Here is a 13,664-nt window from a genome sequence, read left to right as displayed (position 1 = left end):
CTCTAGTGCATTAAATTAGAATTTCTCTAATTTCCATCCTTATTGCTTTGGAATAATCCAGTGCAATGTTAGGTGAGGGTCAAACTGATAACAAAATGGTCCTAAAGTATTTTTGCTATAAAATACAAATCTTGCCATATCTTCCTGAGACATCACTCCAGATTATGCTGAAAATGATGTGATCAGTGTAACAATATTGTTGGATTGTCCCTAATTAGTTCCTCTCTAATTATGTTACGTACCTCGGAGAAATCTTTTAAAGAGCATGGCTTTGTCTGAAGGGCTTGGTGCTGTGGACAGCTAGGAAGTGAAATGGAAAAAAGAAATGTGTGGGATACCAAAGCTTGTTTTTAAATAGCAAATGTTTTAGCAAGCTGCCTAGCAGCCTTTTCTCCCAGGCAGGGTGTCCGTGGTACAGGTCAAAAAAAGGCAAGATGGCAGCTGCAGCTCTGGAACTAAAGCTTGGCCCCCTTTTTATGTATGACACATGTAAAAGGGGGGCAGGGCTTCTACCACACTGTTGTGTTCTACACAGCCCAAAGTATTTGGACTGACATTGATGGAATGGCAATGCAAAGCCAGATCCAAAGGGTAGGTGTGACTGGGTGATCTTAGCTCCACCTCTTTTTAACATGTGCCACACCTTGTTGTGGTCCGCCAGCAGCCTGCAGAGCTGGCAGTGGAGTCAGACAGTGAGGAGGCTGGGGAGGAACATGGGCCAGTCCTGGAGTCTGGGGAAGGCTCAGTCGAGGGCTCTGCATCGGAGGCAGAGATGGGGCCATGGCCATCTGGGAGTGATGTGTAGACTCCGGAGCCCCCAGTCAGACAGTAGAGAGGCAGAGGAACAAGAGGAGCCTGTTCCTAGTGCACGCATGCGCAGAGCTGCCAGAAGGCAAGAACAGCTAAAGCAAAAGGGACGACTCGGGAGTAAGGCCAGGAGATGATTGGCCCCTCCCCTAAGGCTTAAAAGAGAAACAAAGGCATTTGGGCCTTTTGCAGGAAAGCAACGTTCCTAACTCTGTTTCCAGTCGGCATCTCTTGTTTGTTTCTGAACTTCGTGGGGCTTTGCCAAGTAAGGCCTTTGGCAGGGTGTCAAAGAAGATAAAGGTTGGTGATTATCCCGAAGGACTTCTTCTGAAGGACTTGTTTTGCAACTAATTGGGACTCAGCTGGGAATGAACGTAATTCTCAGCTGTTACAATAAAATAGGTTTTTTGGGGGATTACTTGTGTATTGTAGTGATTTAGTAAACCTAGGTCACAACACACCTATCGCAGGTAGGTTTTGATGGACTGCTTGTGTCCGGCTCCTTCCACATCCCTGACTGGCCCTATTCCACATCTCTCTACTGGCTTCTCTTTACCCTTTGTTGACTCAATAATAAATTTTCTAATCGGATCTTATCAAGCAACCAGATATTTTGAGTTTCAGATTCAGACAATCCCAGCCCTATTAGACTTTTGCAAGGCATTGAAGATCTGAGCAGGATCTAGTTTATCCTTGGGGATTGTGCCTGGTGGGTTGGTTTGTTTAATCTTGTAAGCCATCCAGAATCATCTGTGTGAGATGAGCAGCTATATCAATTATATAAATAAATTTCTTAGCCACAATGTGCCGAAAAAATCCTTGCCTTGGTTTTATTTTGCTTCCATGATACTACATACGCTGCCTAAGTAATTGCTCTGAAGTTGTCTTGATAGTACTTTAATTTTGGGTCTCCTCCTGATTGCTGGCACATGGAGGCTGCAGTTCTGCTATAGTAATAATAATAATTGGGGGAAACCTATTTATCACCATCACTATTGTAACACCATCACTTTATTTATATTACAGTGAAGGGAATATAAAAGCAAAATACAAGATAGTTTGATTGATTGATTGATTGATTGATTGATTGATTGATTGATTGGTTCAATTTATATGCCGACCTTCTCCAGAGACTCAGAGCAGCTTACAATGCGTTAAGCAATAGCCTTCATACTTTTGTATATACCTGCTTAGTAGGGCTTTCGCCCCCCCCCTCCAAGCACTGATTCTTTTTTATACAAAGTCAGCTTACTGCCCCCACAATCAGGGTCCTCATTTTACCTACCTCGGAAGGATGGAAGGCTGAGTCAACCTTGAGTTGTAATTATGTGTAAGGCACAAGGAACCAAGAATGACATGTGGAGTTATTTCTATAATAGTTTCTTTATTGTGTTAGCCTATTGAAAAAAATCTTTCCAGACTAAAACTACAATCTGCACAATTACTAGGTATACTCTGTGAATTGCTAAGGATCCACCTTGGCCTTTTTCCTGTGTGCCAAGGTTTTCAAGTTTTGTTGTCTTTTTGCTCTCTAGGAAAATGTTCTTCCCTGCTGCACATCTGGATTACATTCTACCCTATTATATGCCATCAATTTAGTGTCAACTCTTAATGACTATATAGATAGATCACCTCCAAAGTAATCTTTCTCCAGCATGGCCCTTTAGGTCTCCTAATGGTGCCCTCATTGCAAGTGTAATCAACTCTATCCATTTTGCTGATGGTCATCCTCTTCTCTTTCCATCCACCTTTCCCAGAATATTTTAGGATTCTCCAAAGAGCTAGATCTTCCCATAATATGTCCAAAATGTGATCATTTGAGCCTGGTCATTTCTGCCTCAAGTGAGAATTCTGAGTTGATTTATCTGATAATTGATTGGTTTGTTTTCTTGATGTTCCACAATATTCTCAGGAGTCTTCTCCACTGGCAAAATTCAAAAACATCAATATTATTTCTATTGATACCTTCAAAATCAAACTTCTACTTTCTTAAATGTCACTTTACTGCCCTATTCTGATTTTTCTAGATATAGATATTTCATGGTATCTGTCTATCTTTTCCAACGCCTTCACTCTTCTGTAGCGTATTTATTACTTCCGGTTCTTTACTGTTGATAATCCTACAAGGTAGTCTAAATATATACATAATTAAATTATCTAGGAAGGAACCTGAAGTTGGATTATAAATCATGTTTCTGCTGCACCCAAATAATAATTTTAAATCATATTAGATAAAAATAATTCCCAGAGAGATCGTAATAATGTAGTGATGGGAGGAATAGAAATTTATAAACTTTTGCTTAGTTCTAGATGTAATCAAATGACTGAATTCATGTTAAGATAAAACTAATCAGCTTTTTTATTTCCCAGTTTCTGAGATCTGGGATGCACTCCTAATAATTATTCATATGAATCTGTAGCTTTAGCCTGTCCTTTTAAGGAGTAAACTTAACCAGGCTAAATTCAATATTATCCTCATTATGAGATGACTACAGAGAAAAATTAACCTGGTGCAATAAGGCAGCTGTTTTCAGAACTCATATTTTGGATACTTTGAAATGTGCTTGAGGGGTTTTTTGGTTTTGTTCTGAATTAAATGTACCCATTTTATTATTAATGCAAATAATGAATATTGGGAGAAATCATGAATCTCAGTGCCTAATTATTTTCTTGTAGTGTGAGGATAGAAATCCAAGTTTTCCAATATCATTGCAGGCTGATTATCTACAATAGGAAATTATATCAGCCTTTCTTCTCTCCCACCTTCAACTGCCATCTTGGTGAAAGGGGGGTGGAAAAGCCTAGAATAATAATTAAAAGATGCCTAGAAACGCTCTTGGAAGAGCATAAATTCTGAAGATGAAAGTAAATTATTAAAATAATTAAATACTTCAAGTTGACAAGCAGAAGTAGAATCTTGCCAAGGGACATTTGTCGGTAATTAGTTAATTAATCCTAACACAAATTATAAGCCATAACAAACCAGTCAGGCTGAACACAGCCGGCTGTTCAGAATTAAACTTAGGGGAGGAGAAAAGGAGAGGGAGAAAGAAAGAAAAAGAAGAAAAAGTTTGCAAGGTTCTGGCTAACGGAATGAAGGCACTATAATGTACCTATTTTTTATTAAGTGTGAGGCGGAAAATGAATTCCTAGAATCACAACGGACATTTTATTTCATTAATTCTTATTTATTTAATTTGCACACTACCAAATCCAGTTGAATTCTTGTTGGGCATACCAGGACTATTAGAATTTCCACAATTTAACATTACAATATCAACAATGCAATGACTGCAGTAATGCTGTAATACAAAAACATTCAAAATCATCAAAATCAATAAACAGCCACATAAATGCTCTCATACAATAATTAAACTAACAGTGATAATTAGTTTAATGGCCTCAATAACATCCACCCAGGACAATCTCATGATTACATGCAAGATGATCCTCCACCATTATTTCAGCATATTGGAAACAGCCTCTGCTCCGAGCACCGCAAAGACCTTTGCATCTGAAGATTTGCGGCCAAGCTACACATTACACACAAGCTGAATAGAATAGAATAGAATAGAATAGAATAGAATAGAATAGAATAGAATAGAATAGAATAGAATAGAATAGAATAGAATAGAATAGAATAGAATTTTTTTATTGGCCAAGTGTGATTGGATACACAAGGAATTTGTCTTGGTGCATACGCTCTCAGTGTACATAAAAGAAAAGATACGTTCGTCAAGAATCAAAGGTTCCACATCAAATGATAGTCATAGGGAACAAATAAGCAATCAGGAAACAATATCAATATAAGTCATGGGAAACATGCTGAACCCTTAAAAAAAAAGACGCATGAAGACTTTTGGTTCTATACAGCCCATAAAAACTTGGACTGTGGCCCTCAAACATCTCAGTGTCATTTTCAATTTTCAAGGGGTAACTTTTACAGTGATAGGAAAACAAAAATATAAAATGCACATCCGGCCCCCAATTAACTCTAGTGCCATAGAAATGGCATGAAATCTGCTAAAGAAGGCAGTTATAAAATGAATCACACCTGATTTTACTGTCTTTTTTTGCCACAGGTATTAAGTGAATCATTAGTTGTTAAATGAATCATGAGGTCATGAGATCCTGGAACAGTAGTGGGTTTCAAATTTTTTTACTAACGGTTCTGTGGGTGTGGCTTGGTGGGCGTGGCATAGCTTGGTGGGTGTGGCATAGCATGGCTTGGTGGGCGTGGCAGGGAAGATTATTGCAAAATCCCCATTTCCTCCTGATCAACTGGGACTTGGGAGGCAGAGAATAGATGGGGTCAAGGCCAGTCAGAATTTTTACTACTGGTTCTCCGAACTACTCAAAATTTCCGCTACCAGTTCTCCAGAATTGGTCAGAACCTGCTGAAACCCACCTCTGCACAGCTCCCTCTCCAAAGATACTTGTCTTCCCATCCTCTGTCCTGGGGGATCCTGAGAGTTGAAGTCCACACATCTTAAATTTGAGGAACACTGCTCTGGATATTAAAGCAGACCCTTTTTATGCTTTGCCAAGAAAACAACCATGTGTCTTTGGAGTTTCCAGGATTTGAGGCTGACTCTAAGTCACGTTGGGCTCAGAGACTCTTCTTTTTTCTGATAACGTACTTTATATTATATAAATTCCTCTGTAATTTAAAAAAAAAAACATTTGGCTTATTCTCAACAAAGCAAAAGTTCTGGTACATGGACCAGTGCGTTTGTGCATGGATGCACAAGTGTGTTTTTTAAGTGTTTTGTACAATGTGAGCTCTGACCTTCAGAGCTCGAGCAGCTGGAAAATGTGGATGCCCGAGGCTCTCACTTGTCACTGCGATGTCTGTCTTCCTTAATAATTTCAATCTGGATGACAGGGGACCAGGCATTTTCGTTCTGAACGGATCTACTGCAAAACCTGTCAGATGGGATTTATCTCAAGTCATGGTGGTTTCCATCCATTCACATTCACAAGTGCCTGCATCCTGACCTGCGGAACATAGTGGATCCCCTTCGCACCTGAGGAGACCTTCTCAGGACCTTCCAAACTGGACATTTGGAGTGGTCTTGGTTTTGTTCATCTACTCCTTGGGCACCTATGCCAAGGAATCAACACGTGGCACTGCTGGGTTTCCTCCATCCTTCCTCACTTACAGAGCCAGTTAAAATCTATTTCAAAAGGGAGAGAGCAACAAAGGAATTTCTCTGATCTGTTACGGTCAAGGTCAGCCAATAAGAGTCTCAGCCAGTAGGCTGAATCAGGATTTGTAAACCCAATCCAACCATGAAGCACTGTACGGAGGAGAGTTGGGATGCTTTGATGCAATTTTTTTAAAAAATACAAGCAAAAATATATATAGAGAACAATACCAGTGAATAGGAAAATATCTCTTTATTGAGATCTGTATAGGTCAGTGATGGCTAACCTTTTTGCCATCACGTGCCAAAAGCGTGGGGAGCGTGGGGGGGTGTCATGCGTGTGCGTGCCCACACCCATAATTCAATGCGCCCCGCCCCCCGTGCATGCATGCGCAACCCCCGTGCTCCCCCCGCTTTTGGCACGTGATGGCACAGTGGGCTCAGTAGGCCCGTTTTTCACCCTCCCCAGGCTCCAGAGGCTTTCTTGGAGCGTAGGGAGGGCGAAAATGGCTTCCCCACCCAGAGGCTCTCTGGAGGCTGGAAACGGCCCATTTCCTGAATTCTGGTGGGAATGGAAGGCCTGTTTTTGGTCTACCCAGGCTCTGGAGCCTTTCTAGGAGCCTGCAGAGGGTGAAAACAGCTTTCCCCACACCCCAGAGGCCAGAAATGGCCCATTTCCTGACTTCCAGTGGGCCCAGAAAGCCCAAAAATCAGTTTGACAGCACGCTGGAGCTGAGCTAGGGCAACGCTCGTGTGCCCACCAATATGCCTCCGCGTGCCACCTGTGGTGTGCTTGCCATAGGTTCGCCATCACAGGTATAGGTAGTCCTCAATTTACAACCATTTGTTCAGCCACTCTTCGAAATTACAAAAGCATTGAAACTTATGAAAACCGTACAACTGAAGCAGCATCCCCACAGCAACGTGATCAAAATATTGCGCCTGGCAATTGGTATGATGTATTTATGAAAGTTGCAGGGTTCTAGGGTGATGTCATCGCCACTTGTAGCCTTCCCAGCCAGCTTCCAACAAGCAAAGTCAATGAGGGAAGCTGGGTTTGCTTAAGGATCACATGATTCTCTTTTTAACTGCAGTGATTCACTTAACAACCGTGGTAAAAATGTCGCAAAATTGAGTGTGATTCACTTAATAACCACCTTGCTTAAGTAGATGCTTATTTGATACACCTTGCTTATACACCTTGTATAAGTAGAACTGTGTAATGGAGACCTTAAGGCAGTGTTTCTCAATCTCAGCGAGTTTAAGACCTGCTGGGGAATTCTGGGAGTTGAAGTCCACAGGTCTTAAACTCGCTGAGATTGAGAAACACTGCCTTAAGATGTGGTTTCTCAACCTGGTCAACTTTAAGACATGTGGACTTCAACTTCCAGAATTCTTGTGGATATCAGTTGGGGAAATATGGGAATTGAAATCCATATATATTAAAGTCGACAAGGTTGAGAAACACTGGCTAAAGAGGTTGAATCTGGGTTTTTCTGGAAACCCAGATTCACTGTCTCTACCCAGCTAGATAGCTTTCTAGATAGTCTTTAGACAAGTCATTCTTTCTTAGCTCAACCTATCTAATACGATCGTCACTGGAGAAAGAATTACAGAATAAGAGAGTTGGAAAGAAAATGAGGAGAAATGTCTCCCTCATATCATCTTGAGTTTCAATAGAAAGAATGAGGTATCAATGTCACTAATAAAATAAATAAAAGATTCTCAGTTGCTATTTTTATATTATTTAGGTTTTTTTAAAAAAAATATTGGGTGTTTTTATCTTGTTTTATCTGTCAGCCACCCAGAGTTACATATATGAGATGGGCAGCTATACACATTTAATTAATCAAATCATATCAAAATTGAAATACCGTCCAAGACCTACCCAATTAAAGATCAGCATCGAATACAATAATTTAGAACAAAAACATTCTAAAGGAACATTTTAAAAATGGCAAGAATATCCTGTTATTGGTTAGCAGTTAATAGGATGGAAAAAGTTGCAAAGAGCTAGTAAATAATAAAAATAAAAATAAAAATGATAAAAATGTTGTTAGAGGTTTATGAAGAGTGTTGGAAGAGGAAGATCAGCAGCCTCATGGTCACAGTAGCAATTAAAATTATGAACAATTGAGAGTATTAAACCTGGTTATCATTGGGTGTACAAGGGACATTTTAAGAGCACATGTCAAATAGGAATAGAAATAGAAAAACAGAGTTGGAAGGGACCTTGGAGGTCTTCTAGTCCTACCCCCTGCTTAGGCAGGAAACCCTAAATCACTTCAGATAAATGGTTATCCAACCTCTTCTTAAAAACTTTCAGTGTTGGAGCATTCACAACCTCTGGAGGCAAGTTGTTCCACTGATTAATTGTTCTAACTGTCAAGGAATTTCTCTTTAGTTCTAGATTGCTTCTCTCCTTGATTAGTTTCCATCCATTCCTTCTTGTCCTGCCCTCAGGTGCTTTGGAAAATAAATTGACCCCCTTCTTCTTTGTGGCAACAAAGATATTAGAACACTGCTAGAGATCCATCATTTTGGATCTCTAGATGCCAAGTCCTAAATCAAATCAATTATAGAAGATCTAACAAGGTGCGGGGATGAAGGTATGATATTTCCTCTTTTAAATAAATGGATGAATAAATATATTAATAGAAATAATGAAATATGTCCAATCTTGTTTCAAAATGACATCTGCATTTTGAGGCCTGATAATTATCTAAACCCCCATAGTTGCTGGATTTATACAACACAGCACATCCTAACGCAGGTTATTTATTTATTTATTTATTTATTTATTTATTTATTTATTTATTTATTTATTTATTTATTTATTTATTTATTTATTTATTGGTTCGATTTATATGCCGCCCTTCTCCGGAGACTCAGGGCGGCTTACAATGCATTAAGCAATAGCCTTCATACTTAATAAAATGCAATGTGGTGTTCAGAAGATACGCTGAGCCAAAACAAATTGAACATACATGATGTTTTAAATGACAGTCTGGCCACCTAACATGGTAGAAAAAGGCATAGGTTCCCACTACACAGAGTCACAAACTGCACAGTAGCATTTAGTGTGTCCAGTGATATGGATTTCTTGAACTAGTCAGAACCTGGGTTTGTTGTAAATATTTAGTAGTTAAGACCTCTGGTCCCAAAAGTACTTTTTCAAGAGGCAACTGGACTTTCTAGTTTTTCTTTGAAGACGTTTCACTTCTCATCCAAGAAACTTCTTCAGCTCTGCCTGGATGAGAAGCAAAACGTCTTCAAAAGAAAAACCAGAAAGTCCAGTTGCCTCTTGAAAAAGCATCTTTGGGACAACCATGACCTGGATGGCTGAGAAGCTTCATAGCCATTAAGACCTCTGGGTTTTGGGAGATCAATCCTGAGATATTGATCAGGATTTTTCAAGGTATTATTTTGCATTTTTAAAAATCTTTTGCACTGTGCCCCAGTTGGAATGTCTGCAAAAAACCTGAACAATATCTCAGTACTGAACTTCTGACGCTCAGAAAAACTTATGTTTCTATATATGCAGTGGTTCTCCTCCTTCCTCTCTGACCACTCGCAGTTCGTGTTGACAGGGGGGCAGAGGTCGACTTCGAGGCGCCTTGCATGGGGAGTGCTGCAAGGGTCGGTCCTCTCGCCCCTTCTGTTCAACATTTATGTGAAGCCGCTGGGTGAGATCATCTGTGGTTTTGGGGTGAGAGTCTCTCTGTACGCTGATGATACTCAGCTGTACATCTCCACCCCAAACTACCCTAACGATGCCCTTGATGTGATGTCTCGCTGCCTGGAGGCCGTGCGGGTCTGGATGGGGAGAAATAGGCTCAGACTCAACCCCTCCAAGACTGAGTGGCTGTGGTTCCCGGCGTCGCGATATAGTCAGCTGGTGCCATTGCTGACTATTGGGGGGGAGTCTTTACCTCCCACAGAGAGGGCTCGCAATCTGGGCGTCCTCCTGGACGCACGGCTGTCTTTAGAAGAACATATGATGGCCGTGACCAGGGGGGCTTTTTATTAGGTTCGCCTGATCCACCAGTTGCAGCCCTTTCTGGATCGTAACGCCTTGCGCACAGTCACTCATGCCCTTGTCACCTCCCGACTGGACTACTGCAATGCTCTTTACATGGGGCTCCCCTTGAAAAGCACCCGGAGGCTCCAACTGGTCCAGATGCGGCCGCGCGGGTGGTTATGGGCGCAACTCGTTGTGCCCATGTGACACCCCTCCTGCGCGAGCTGCACTGGCTCCCAGTGGTCTTCCGGGTGCGATTCAAGGTGTTGGTTACCACCTTTAAAGAGCTCCATGGCATTGGACCTGGATACCTTCGAGACCGTCTTCTGCCACCAGTAGCCTCCCACCAGCCAGTTCACTCCCACAGAGAGGGTCTCCTCAGGGTACTATCGGCCAAATTATGTCGGCTGGCGACACCCAGGGAGAGGGCCTTCTCTGTGGGAGCCTCTGCCCTTTGGAATGAACTGCCCCCAGAAATTCGTAAAATCTCTGATCTCCGTGTATTTCGCTGTGCCCTCAAAACCTTGTTGTTCCGCCAGGCTGGGCTATCAATGTAAAGATTTTAATTGGTTTTTAAATATGGGATTTTAAATTTGGGGGTTTTAAAATTGAGCCTATCATTTAATAATTTTAATAATTTTAAATTTTGTCTGTCTTTGTGCTTTTAATCAGGCTGTACACCGCCCTGAGTCCTTCGGGAGAAGGGCAGTATAGAAATAAAATAAATAAATAAATAAATAAATAAATAAATAAATAAATAAATAAATAAATAAAGTAAGTCATAACATTTCTTTTCCTTTCTTTCTTTCTCCTTTTTTCTTTTCTTTTCTTTCTCCCCTCTCTGCTGGTTAGATTTCCGCCTATCCTGAGCATCTTAGTGCAACCCCTCCCCACCTTGGTTAAACCGGCATGTCTTGTCCAAACTGACAGTTGACAGAAGCTCTCTCTAAAGTGATCCCAGCGGCCTTGATATGATTCTCGCCTTTGCCAGCAAGTCCCTGAAAATAGATTGGAGTGCTAATCACCACCATTGACACCACTGACAGAGGGACTCTAATCCATTTTCACCTGCAGGGACCAGTAGATTTTCCTCATTTCAGGTGGAGAGTAAACACTCCTCCTGCTAATTGGTGAGAGGCAAAGGGAGAATGGGGGGGGGAGCATTACTGAGAAAAGTGCTGGTGGTATGTTAACCATCAGATGTTATTTTGGAGAACATGAAGATACTTGCATCACAGATGGTCCCATATACTAGCTTCTGAAGCAAGGAATAAAAATCCATTCTGTGCCATGCACAGTCACCCTCCCTGGGAATTTCCAGAATTCATTCATTCATTCATTCATTCATTCATTCATTCATTCACTCATTCACTCATTCACTCATTCACTCATTCACTCATTCACTCATTCACTCATTCATTCATTCATTCATTCATTGAGTCAGTCAGTCAGTCAGTCAGTCATCCCATATAAATGTCTCTGAGTGGCTTACAAACAAAACAAATATAAAAACGAAACACAATCACAAAACCACAGTTGAGAAACGAGAATAAAACTCGATATAAAATACATAAATGTTACAGACAAGGAAATCCCACTCATCAAAATAATCAGTGCAGCTACATCATTGGTTCCACAATACCCCTGGTCCCTAAGCCTGTTGGCAAAGCCATGCAAAAATCCAGAAGGATCAAGGCCAATCTAGAGCTATGATGTTCCACATGCTGGTAGAAATAGCTCTCTGTTGGATGCTTATCCTACGGTTGGGTAGGTAATATATAGAAAACTATGTTCTGTAACTTTAACTGCTACAAGATGACTAAATTGGCTGTGCTAAGCAGACATAAAAGAAGGCAGGAAGTTCATTCACTTCTGCTCCTGCTATTAGAAGGTTGAACTGCTGAAAGGAACTTTGTCTGTGTTACTGAAGAGAACTGGAATTGTAAGCAAACTATGTTTTTGTGTTGAACCGTGATTATTTGAAGAAGTGTTATCTTTGCTTTGAGAAGCCAAGTTTGTTTTTTTTACTACAAGTAAAGACTGTTTATTTTTCCTCCAGTGTCTGTGAGTATCTGTGTGTTTTTGCTAAGCAACGTATCTATTCGCTGTCTGGTCCGTTGCACCACTTTGCAGAAGGCAGTTTTACCCTCAACACTCTCCTCCTGAGTGGTACCACTCCTTTGTAGAGGGGGACCCACTACACACCTCTTGCAACTTGCAAGGTTCTGTTACTGTAACTTTATAGTTACGGTAGTGTTTGTACTCATGTTTGTTGCATCTTGTCCAGACCACCTTGAATAGCTGACATCAATCCTGCATGATTTAAAGTACTCTCCCCTCCCTTGTTTTTAGTCTCCTGAAAACTAAGGGGATCCCTCCTGAAATGCTTTCTTTATCCCACACCCTTCAGAGTCAGATTTCCTTTATCAGAATATTGTCTAAGCCAGTGTTTCTCACTTAAGCTTAGCAAAATATGTGGACTTCAACTCTCAGAATTCTCCAGTCACTCATCTTAAAAGTTGCCAAGGCTGAGAAAGGCTTAGAAGTTTTTCAAATGTTGCAAATAAACTAATTGTTCAAATTAGTACAGAGCCTGTAGTACAGTGGACTAAAGCACTGTTATTAACAACTGCTGCTTGCAATTACTGCAAGTTCAAATCTCACCAGGCTCAAGGTTGACTCAGCCTTCCATCCTTTCAAAGGTAGGTGAAATGAGGACCCAGATTGTGGGGGCAATAAGCTGACTTTGTATAAATATACAAAAGTATGAAGGCTATTGCTTAACGCATTATAAGCCACCCTGAGTCTCCGGAGAAGGGCGGCATATAAATAATAGCAAAAAAACAAAAAACAAAAAACCATTGAACCCAATCTAGTTTCTGTTTTGGTCTAATGCCTGTTGTCCAAACGTTGGGAATGGTATTTTCATTTCTGAAAGCTTTCACGCATGAAACGTCACTCTGAAATCCTCTAGGAGTGCTGCCTGTCATTGAACAAATAGAAATAGAAATAGGAATAGGAATAGGAATAGGAATAGGAATAGGAATAGGAATAGGAATAGAATAGAATAGAATAGAATAGAATAGAATAGAATAGAATAGAATAGAATAGAATAGAATAACAGAGTTGGAAGGGACCTTGGAGGTCTTCTAGTCCAACCCCCTGCTTAGGCAGGAAACCCTACACCACTTCAGACAAATGGTTATCCAACCTCTTCTTAAAAGCTTCCAGTGTTGGAGCATTCACAACTTCTGGAGGCAAGTTGTTCCACTGATTAATTGTTCTAACTGTCAGGAAATTTCTCCTTAGTTCTAGGTTGCTTCTCTCCTTGATTAGTTTCCACCCATTACTACTTGTCCTGCCCTCAGGTGCTTTGGAGAATAGTTGGACTCCCTCTTCTTTGTGACAGCCCCTGAGATATTGGAACACTGCTATCATGTCTCCCCTAGTCCTTCTTTTCATTAAACTAGACATACCCAGTTCCTGCAACCGTTCTTCGTATGTTTTAGCCTCCAGTCCCCTAATCATCTTTGTGGCCCCTCTCTGCACTCTTTCTAGACTCTTTCATGGCATCTTTCATGCTGCCCCTTCCTTCCTGGCATAATAGGAAATTTTAAACGCAAACGTTCGAATTGCCTTCACACAGGAGTGGCAGGACAAAGGGTGGGAAAAAGTGTCCACAAAGCCAA

General features: G+C 40.9%; 1 long non-coding RNA gene across 1 annotated transcript; it reads right to left on the bottom strand.

Annotated features, from left to right (window-relative positions):
* Positions 1-2,170: 2,170 nt before the first annotated feature.
* On the bottom strand, positions 2,171-8,321 carry LOC148112416 (uncharacterized). Its single transcript, XR_015729473.1, has 2 exons — positions 8,261-8,321; positions 2,171-2,731 (listed from the first exon to the last, which is right to left on the bottom strand). It is a non-coding gene; the product is annotated as an uncharacterized LOC148112416 (long non-coding RNA).
* Positions 8,322-13,664: the final 5,343 nt, after the last annotated feature.

This window comes from Pantherophis guttatus, chromosome 10 (genome assembly GCF_059756535.1).
Source record: "Pantherophis guttatus breed Tessera chromosome 10, ASM5975653v1, whole genome shotgun sequence".
Classification (NCBI taxonomy): Eukaryota; Metazoa; Chordata; class Lepidosauria; order Squamata; family Colubridae; genus Pantherophis; species Pantherophis guttatus.
The sequence above is the reverse complement of the archived record's forward strand: the minus strand, read 5'-3'. Positions and strand labels throughout refer to the sequence as shown.